This window comes from Pogona vitticeps, chromosome 2 (assembly GCF_051106095.1).
Source record: "Pogona vitticeps strain Pit_001003342236 chromosome 2, PviZW2.1, whole genome shotgun sequence".
NCBI classification, from domain to species: domain Eukaryota; kingdom Metazoa; phylum Chordata; class Lepidosauria; order Squamata; family Agamidae; genus Pogona; species Pogona vitticeps.
Window position 1 is genome coordinate 5,975,246 of NC_135784.1, and position 9,855 is coordinate 5,985,100.

The window sequence follows — 9,855 nt, forward strand, 5'->3', positions numbered from 1 at the left end:
TCCACGCACCTGACAACCTTGAACCTTGTTCTCTGGACTTTTGGCTTTGGACCCTGGACTACGATGTGCGTTTTAGCTTTGGACTCTGACCCTGGACTATGTTGTGTCAGTTGGCTTTGGTTTTTGGATATCGGCTCTGCAATCCCTGAATTCCTGACATAGGACTGGTTTATTGGACTCTGCTGTTGTAACCCCTGGGAATGTGACACGTTCGCAGCTTGGGGATCCACCTGGACCCAGCACTCACCATGGAAACTCAGGTGGCGTCAGTGGTCCGTACTGCTTTTTTTCATCTGGGACAGATATCTTGATGTTGGGGCACTCACCACTTTGCTACATGCACTCGTAATCTAGAGATTAGACCACTGTTATGTACTCTATGTGGAACTACATTTGAGGCGGATGCGGAAACTCCAAATGGTGCAAAATGGGGCTGCCAGACTCCTTAGCGGAGCGAGAAAATACCATCATATCTCTCCTAGTCTGGCCGCCTTGCATTGGCTGCCCATTCGGTTCCGTGTTGACTTCAAAGTTTTAATGCTTACATACAAAGCCTTAAAAAGTTTAGGGCGTCAATACTGTATTTGGTGGAACGCCTACTCCCACTGAAATCTACCCGTATCACCCGATCTAGTCAGGAGGTGAGGCTGAGAAGCCTGATGCCGAGGGAGGTCCAGAAGGAACAAACAAGAAACCAGGCCTTCTCAGTGGTTGCTCCTCGCCTCTGGAATAATCATCCTCCTGAGATTTGTGCGGCCCCCTCGCTGGGCATTTTTAAAAGCCAATTGAAAACCTGGCTGTTTAGGCAGGCCTTCCCGCCAGTTATTATTTGATTTATTTCTTCTTATTCTTTCCATCTTGAACAATTTGATTATTGATGTTTATAACGTTATTTTTATAATGTTTTATTATACATGTTAAAAACCACCCAGAGTAGTCAATTGACTAGATGGGCGGGGTATAAATGCAATAAATAAATAGACCAAGATCTGTTTTGGGTTTTCCTTGGGAAAAAGTAGAAGCTGGAAAATGACTCATTCAGGAAGAGGACTTTTGGTCAACATGTTTACTCTCATTTACTATAAAAGTTAGGGATATTTCCATGGCTGGTGTGCTCCAGGACAGCGCTGCAACTGGGCATCCACACTTTTGTGTCTACGGCTGATCACCAAGAGACAGCGAAGCAATCACCTTTCTGTCAACTGAGAGACTTCAGGGTCGGTATGTAAGTATAGGATGAATGAGTGAGTTAGACGTCTCTTGATATCTGGTATACCATTATATGCATTGGAAATATAATAAATGTTACATGAATAAATGGAAAACTATAAGTAGTTGTTCAGTCTCTTCTTATGGGCCAGCTTCTTGGGAACTCGGATCTCTATCTCTCCATTAGAGTAGAAGACCATAACGTACATGGGGTAACAGACTCCACTCTATCCGTGATGTTGTTAAACGCCAGATCCATGTCAAATAAAACCCAATGACTCCAGGATTTAATCCTGGATGATTTAATAGATTGAGCTTGTCCAACTGAGCCCTATTTGGGTGCAGAAGGCAGCGTTACCTTTTACGACTTTGCCCACTCGGATATGCCATCCCGGTTAGACTCTCTGCCTTGAGCATCCCAGGCCGCGAGACCCTCCACATTTCAGTGGGGACCAGGGATGGATTTGGGATGGGGCTGGTTTTCCTTTTCTCCCCACGATCCAGCACTCCCTTTTCCGGAGCTGGTGGACGTCATGTCTGTGGCAGCACTGAGGTCCCCCAGAGTCTTGGTTCTGGGTGATTTCAATGTCATTCAGCTTCAGGCTCTCTTGGAGGAAACCAAGGCCCTTGGTTTTTAGGCCACGTCATGGCATGGAGCCTTTCAAGATGACTGGGGCAAGACGTCCTTGTTGGTCCTCCTCGATCTTTCAGTGGCCTTTGATACCATTGACTACAGCATCCTCCTGGGGAGAATCTCGGGCTTAGGGATGGGGGGGGGGACAGGCCTTGGCCAGGCTTCGGTCCTACCTCAGGGACCGTCCCCAGAGAGTTCAGCTTGGGGAGATGCTGTCCGCTCTGTGGACTCTCAGTTGTGGAGTCCCGCAGGGGTTAATTATCTCCACAATGCTATTTCATATCTATATGAAGCCGCTGGGGGACGTCATCAGGTGTTATGGAGCTTTGTGTCACCAATATGCAAAAGACACGAAGCTCTATCTCTCTAAGAGAAACTTAGATTTCCTGCCTTGAGCAGGGCGTTGGGCTTTATGGCCTTGTAGGCCCCTCCCAACTTCACTTTTCTATGATTTTTATGAATGAAATTCAACAGGGTAAGTGAAAAATACTGCACCTTGGAAATAGAAACCAAATGCACAGTGAGAAGATCGGAGATAACTGTCTCAGCATTACTACAAGCAAGAAGAACCTTGGAATCATTATAAATCACAAGCTGAATAGGAGCCAGCCTTGTGATGTGGCTACAAAAAGGACAAACATTATTTCAGGAGCCATTAAAAGGAGGAGACCTACAGTGTGCAGGTGATTGGACTCAATGGCCTCAGAGGCCTCTTCAAACTTCATGATTCTGGATTTTTGTTAGTTTATCAATGTTTTTATAAAGTAGAAAGGTTCTCTTCCACCTTTCCCTCTCCAAAAGAACCCCCCACGGAGGAGCAGCTTGGAAGGAGATATTCGGGAGAGCCCCACACCAAGCTGCGTCTCACCCACAGCAGTTAATACAGGGTTGAGTCGAGCAGGATTGGGAACTAAAGGAATAATAACAACAGTCTGCACATGTTCAGAGGAGCAGCGTGGTAGATAAGCAAATGTGGTCTCCTGCAACCTGGGCTCAAAGCGCCCCTTGGCCTGAGAAACTCACCAGTCGTGTGTATCCTTCTGGGTCTTGTCTTTGGCAAACCAAAAGTCTTTCCCCCCCTCGGGTTGACTGGAAGTCACTTCACAGGCTACAAAACAAAGCAGAAAGAACAGAACCAAAGTGAAAGGAAGAAGAGAGAGGTTTCACACCTGACTAGTCCTCTGCGAGGGGCAGAGAAGAACAGGTCAGGTCAAGCCCATCTCAGTGGCCTCTCAGTCCCCCGAGAGTGGTCATGGGAGACCTGGGGGGGGTTGGCCCCCTCCCCAAAGGATCCTGGGGCTGTCAGCGATGGGGCTCAAATGCTCCGACATCCTTATCCAAGCTGCAAAAAGAAACTGCTTTCTGCTCACAGGAGAGTAGCTGGCTGGAGAGCTCTGGGGTTTTGGATCTGTGGCTGCAGAGCTGGAGGTTGGGTGTTCGATTCCCCCCCGCGGGCCCCCTCCCATGAGAAGAGCCAGCCAGGGTTGCCTTGGGCAGCCCCACCGTCCCAGAAAGGGGGAAACCACTTCTCTCCCTGGGAAACTTTGGGAAAAGGGTCACCCAAGTGTTGGTGCCTCTTATGGCAATAAAAAGAGCTGACCTGCCTTCCAAAGGCTGGAGGGATCTGGCATTTCATCTCTTCTCATTCAGTCCTGGGAAGAACCGGAAGAGATCAGCTCCGTCTTCACTCCCCCTCGCTGGGAGAAGAGAAGAAGCCAAAGGATCCCTCTGGAGAGATCCCGGGAGGAAGGAAGAGCAAACACTTTCCCTCTGGAGGGCTGCCTTTCTCCTGCTTCCATCCGGTGGGGCAGAGAAAGGAGCAGCGGATGGAGGAACAGCTGGGAGGGAGGGAGGGGCCTTTTTTAAACTGGACGGCTCTGAATGGCACATCCAGGAGAAAGCCCCCCCCCCAGAAAAGCCTCTTCTTTGCTGCCAGGAGTGCTGGCCAGAGGATCCTCTCCTTTTTTGGAGGGGGTTTCCTTTCCGCCTCTGCCCCAAACCCATGGCCTTCCTGGGCCTCTTTCTGCCTTGCTCTCCTCTCCGGATAAAACAAAGGCTTTTCCTGCAGTGCCACCAGGATGCCGCCCCCTTCAACACACACACAGGGAGGAAATCCCTCCAATCTACCCACCCACTCACCTGTAGTGGATCCCCAGCCTGGGATCTGGTCAGGAGGGGGATCTGGTCTGCCCCTCCCTCTTCTCGATCCAGAGCCACTGAACCAAGTGCTTCTTAAAGAGTCCCCTTCAAAAACCAGAGAGGGAGGGGGAGGGGGATCCCGAAGAGGCTCAGGATGGCAGGGAAGGCATCTGGAAGGGAAGGGAGCTTCGTCATGCCCAGCTGACCTCCCCTGTTCTCCTCCCAAAGCCACATTTCTGGGACCCCGGCATCCCTCTTTTGCAGCTCGCCTCCCACCCACCCTCCCTGCACCCCCGAGGACAGGGGGCCTTAAAGTAACTTTTGCAAGCCTTGGGCAAAAGGGAGGGTAAGGTGGGGGTGTTGGTATGTAGGAAAGAGTAATTTGGGGAGAGAAAAAGCCCGGGGGATGCTCCTTCTTCTCTCCCTCTTTTGCTTTGTCCCATTAATGTCTCCCTGCAACCCCTTAGCCCCCCCCCGTCCCACCATTACACCCCCGATTGCTCACCTCCTGGCAGGGAAACTCGCGAGAAAGCTGCCCCCTCCTTGCAAAGCAGCCTTTCCCCCGGGGGGGGGAATCCTAGAGGTGGGGGGGCAGGAGGAGGAGGGGGCCGGACTCCCAGCTTCCCACCTCGACCCACCCCCTGGGAGCGGCTCCTCACCTTCCCTCTTTGACAGCTGTCAGGTTCTTCCCGTTTTCCAGAATGGAAAGAAGGGGCGGCGGGAGGGGGAGGAGGAGGAGGGAGAGGAGAGAGCGGAAGGGGCGGAGCCCCAAGGGTGGGGACGTGAGATGGATTCCTAGAGAGGAAGTCTCTTAGGTTGGACTTTCTGGTTGGCTTGAACAGAGAGAGAAGATTCCTAGAGAGTAAGCGTCCGAGACAAGAGATCAGAGACACACGGATTCCTAGAGGGAAAGCACGCAGGACAAGAGAGACATGGATTCCTAGAGGCGACTGGAAAGGTGAGGCAGGAGGACTGTGGCTTTCAGAGCAAATATACTCCCCCTCCCACGACATACTCAATCCCCGTCTCGTGGGGATCTGATACCTTGCAGGTTGTTGGAAACGGGATCCTCGAAGAAGCCAAAAGCGACGGCTGTTTTAAGGGCTTCCTTTTCCTCTGCCCCCTAAGATGGCGGACCGGTGACCGGTCGGCTCTCTTTTCCTCCTTCCCCCCCTTCTTTGTGTATTGTGTGTTTTTTGTTTCATTTGTCCTTCGTTCCCTAATCCTTCCCAAGACCAGCAAGGAGTTGTAAGCGAACCGACTCGTTTGGGGGGAAAAAGCTACAACAGCGCCATTTTATTTTCCAACCTTCCTGATGTTGCTTCTCTCTCTCTCTCTGCTTATCATTGAAACTCATTTGAAACTTAAGATCGGACTCACAAGTGTTCTAATAAACCTTCTTGGAAAGACAAGATTGCCAGACAGAACAGGACAGAACAGGACAGTGAGAAAAACTTGTGGAGTTAATCCTCTACCTATTATTTTGTTGCACTGAGGGGGGGGGGGATTTTCTGGGCTTAATTTTTGCTTCTTTTTATACATTTTCTATTTTATACTGTTTATTTTATTTTAGTTTAATTTATGGGTATTTTTGCTTTATGTTAAATTGTTTTGTCATATTTAATTTGTCTGTTTTAATACTTACTGCTTTATGCACTCCTTTTGTATTTTATGCACTTTATATTTAATTTGATTATAGTTACTGTTTATTGTTTAGTGCAGGGGTCAGGGAACTCTTTTACCTTTTACTCCCCTCCCAGAATTATATAAGCCAACATTACCCCCTTGATTTGAAAGAAAGGAAATGATACAGTATTTGATGAAGCCACCCTTTTCCCCACCTTAATTCAATACTTGCCTATTCTTTTCATAGTTTTGAGTCAGTCTCTCTCTCCCTCTCTCTCACACACACATCCACCCTCCCTCCACCCTTTCCCCCGCCTTAATTCAAGCCTTGCCTGTTCCTTTTTTCATAGTTTTGAGTCAGTCTCTCCCTCTCTCTCACACACACACACAAACACCCTCCCTCCACCCTTTTTTCCTGCCTTAATTCAAGCCTTGCCTGTAGCTTTTTTCAGTTTTTTCATAGTCAGTCTCTCTCTCTCTCTCTCACACACACACACAAACCCTCTCTCTCGCTCACTTACACACACACACACACACACACCATCCATCCATTTTCTCCATACATTTAAATGATCTTATTTAGGGTCTCTCGCACCTTCCTTCCCCTCGTTAACTTGATCCTTTCCCACCTCCTGCTTGCTTGCATTCATTTCCAGAGGAAGCGGTCATTCAAAGCCCTGGATTGATTGATCGGGTCTATTCCGCAGCTGTAGCCAATTAAGCAGGCTTATCTCCGATCTCTGAACCAAGGGAGGATTTACAACTGCCTGCTGCAACCAGGAAGTAACAGGGAGAGGTGGCTTACAATTTGAGGTTTGGCTGCAGGGGCAGGGGGGGAAGGGTAGCGCTCTGCTCATTACCCCCAGGATTTTCACTTTTACCCCATTTGGGGTAATTTAGGGTACAGCCTGGGGGGCTGTACTGCAGGAAAATGGGGTGAGGCTGAACCCAGAGAAGATGGAGGTCCTGAGGGTGGGTGGACCCACTGTCAGTGGTTTGGGAAACTCCCTCTCTTTTCGGGGGGTGACTCACTGCTGAGAATGAGATTCGCAGCTTGGGGATACATCTGGACTGGGTGCTCACCATGGAATCCCAGGTGGCGTCAGTGGTCCACACCACCTATTTCCATCTTTGGCGGATTGCCTGGCTGCGTCCCTTTCTTGACATTGGTGCACTCACCACCTTGGTCTATGCTCTCGTAATCCCGAGATCAGATCACTGTAATGAGCTCTACATAGGGCTGCCTTTGAGATTAATGCGGAAACTACAAATGGTGCAGAATGCAGTGGCCAGACTTCTTAGTGGGGTGAAGAAACATCAACATATTACTCCCACTCTGGCTGCATTGGCTGCCCATTTGATTCCCTAACCCTAACCCTAACCAGTTTAGGACCTCAATACTTGGCAGCACTCCTCCCACCTAGATCTACTCGTGTCACCCGATCTATCCAGGAGGGGCGACTGAGGAGCCTAACGCCGAGCGAGGCCCGGAAAGAAAAAACAAGACACCGGGCCTTCTCAGCAGTGGCTCCTAGGCTTTGGAACACGCTCTCCCCTGAGATTTGTCTGGCCCCCTTGCCGGGCACTTTCAAGAACCAGCTCAAGACCTGGTTATATAGACAGGCCTTCCCTCCAGACTCTACGTAATTCTCTCTCTTTCTTTATCTATTCTGTTTTGTGCTAATGTAGGTAAAGGTTATTTTATATTAATTATTTTTATTATGTGTTTGAGAGCCGCCCAGAATAGACAGCGCCAACCCCTCCCTGTAGAAAGAAAGCCAGCCCGAGATGGATCCACCATGAGGAGGCGTTGGAGGGGAAGGCGGGACCTGTCCTCCTGGGTGAGCAAGAGGGAGGCAGGAGCTCCCGGCTGGCTCCTCCAGATCATACACCAACCTTGGAGGGAAGGAAGGAAGGTCTGACTCTCTCTGCAAGTTCAAACATGACAAGAAGAATTCACACTTGGAGAAAGGGGTGGCTGGGTCAGTCTGTGCCAGTGACAGGTACAAACAGACACACAGACACAGAAGGGCATCCCTCCCGCTCTGCCTGTGAGGAAGGCCAAACAGGCCAGGAAATCCTTCTGAAAGCAAAAAGGAGCAGATCTGGAAAAGAGGCCAAAAAAAACGTGCAGTCTCCCTTCTTTGCCCTCGCTTTCTCCTCTTTCTCCAAGGCTTCTATATGTTTGAGAGATTTTCCCCTGTTTTCCAGCGATGGGATTTCTGCAAGGTCAGCATCTGGGCCGAATCCTAAGGGCCAGGGTCCCCTGAGCAAGGCCGGCCCAGTGGGGCCCCTCCTGACTGGACGGGGAGCGTCCCTCCCTCTGCTCGCCCACCCAGGCCACCTCATCCACCCAGGTGTGGCCTATGCACGGGGGGTGGGCACCCCAAAAAAGGACAAGACAACCACCCCCCTGGAGTGGGGCTTTCTCAGTGGTGGCCTCCAGGCTCCGGAAGTGGTTTTCCTCAAGAGCAATGCCCGGCTTCCTGCCTGTCGACCTTCAGGAAAGAGAAGGAAGGAAGGAAAGCTGAGCTTCTCAAAAGAAGCCTTTGGGCATAAGGGTTTTTATTGTTATTGCTGTTGTTGTTGTTGTTGTTATCATCATTGTCATCGTCATCATCATCATCATCATCATTATTATTATTATTATTATTATTATTATTATTATTATTATTATTATTATTATTGATGGGTCTCTCTCTCTCTCTCTCTCTTTCTCTCATATCCCCTCCTCTCTCCTCAGAAAGAGCCCAGGATGGCTTTCTTCATAAGATAATATTTAAAATTAAAAACAGGAAACAGGCAAATAATTTTTGAAAAATCAAAGAAATACCATATTTATTTATTTATTTATTTATTTATTTATTTATTTATTTATTTATTTATTTATACCCCACCTATCTGTTCAAAATGACCACTCTAGGTGGCTTCCAGACATATAAAAACACAGTAAAATGTTCATATAACAAAAAAAACCCCAACATACTAAACAATAACAATAGGCAGCCAACAATAAACAGTAGACATATTTTTCAAGATGGCAATATAACAAAAATAGATTAAAAAGAAAAGATTAAGTGTTATCTGGAGGGAAAGCCTGCTTGAACATCCAAGTTTTAAGATGGGTCTAAAAATAGGATACAAAAGCAATGCCAAACACACATTCGAAGCAACAAGCAGGAAAACAGAACAAACTTTTTTTAGAAACCCCACTGAGGAAATCATTCATAGGGGGGGGGGAAACAGATCCTCGAGGGACCTCATGGGTCAAAGGCCAGGGTGTCCAACTGGAGTCCCCCAGCATCACCCGCTGGGTTTTTCCCTCCAGGAAGGACCAGATCCACCATAAAAAAGATACCCCCAAGTCCAATCCTGGAGAAAAAGACCCAGAAGGACACCGTGAACGATGGTATCGAACGCTCAGGAGAGGCCCAACAGAACCAAAAGGGGACACGCACTCCCCTTGTCCAGATCCCAGCCGAGGTCATCCACCAAAGGGACCAAAGCTACAGTCTCTCTCATCTAACCAGGCCTGAAATGGCCAGATTGAAAGGGATCCAGGTAATCCGTCTCCTCCAGGAACCACTGGAGCTGAGAAACCACCACACGCTTGTCAAGAGTGGTGCAGTTTTTAGCAGCATCCATTGCCAAAGCTCCTTGTTCCAGTCACAGACGTCAAGAAAATCAGGCAGAGACAACTATGGAAAAATATACAGTGGTGCCTCGCTTAACGGGCGCCTCATTTAACGACGAATCCGCATACCGATGAAGCTTTTGCGATCGCATACTGATGTTATCTATGGGGAAAAATCGCTTTGCAATTTTTCCCCATACCTTTCCCCAGCTTACCGGCAGTGGCGACTGGGGGGGGAAGCCGGGAGGGAGAGCAAGCCCTGGCTGCTCTCCCTTTCCGGGATTGGGGACTGGGGTGGGGGGAAGAAGGGACGGAGAGCAAGTCCCGGCTGCTCTCCCTTCCCGGGATCGGGGACTGGGGTGGGGGGAAGAAGGGAGGGAGAGCAAGCCCCCTCCACTCTCCCTTCCCAGGATCGGGGACTGGGGTGGGGGGAAGAAGGGAGGGAGAGCAAGCCCCCTCCACTCTCCCTTCCCGGGATTGGGGACTGGGGTGGGGGGAAGGGAGGGAGAGCAAGCCCCCTCCACTCTCCCTACCCGGGATCGGTGACTGGGGTGGGGGTAATTCCGGAGGAGAGGCAATCCCCGGCTGTGCTCCCCTCCGGGCATCGGGGACT

General features: G+C 49.6%; 1 protein-coding gene across 1 annotated transcript in view; it reads right to left on the reverse strand.

Moving 5' to 3' along the window:
• The window catches only part of LOC110070607 (uncharacterized), a 94,102-nt gene that overhangs the window by 57,322 nt on the left and 26,925 nt on the right, over window positions 1–9,855 (reverse strand). The window contains exon 2 of the mRNA XM_078386432.1: window positions 2,867–2,951. The gene's annotated coding sequence lies outside the window, so the exon portion shown is untranslated. The remainder of the gene's footprint in view (window positions 1–2,866; window positions 2,952–9,855) is intronic.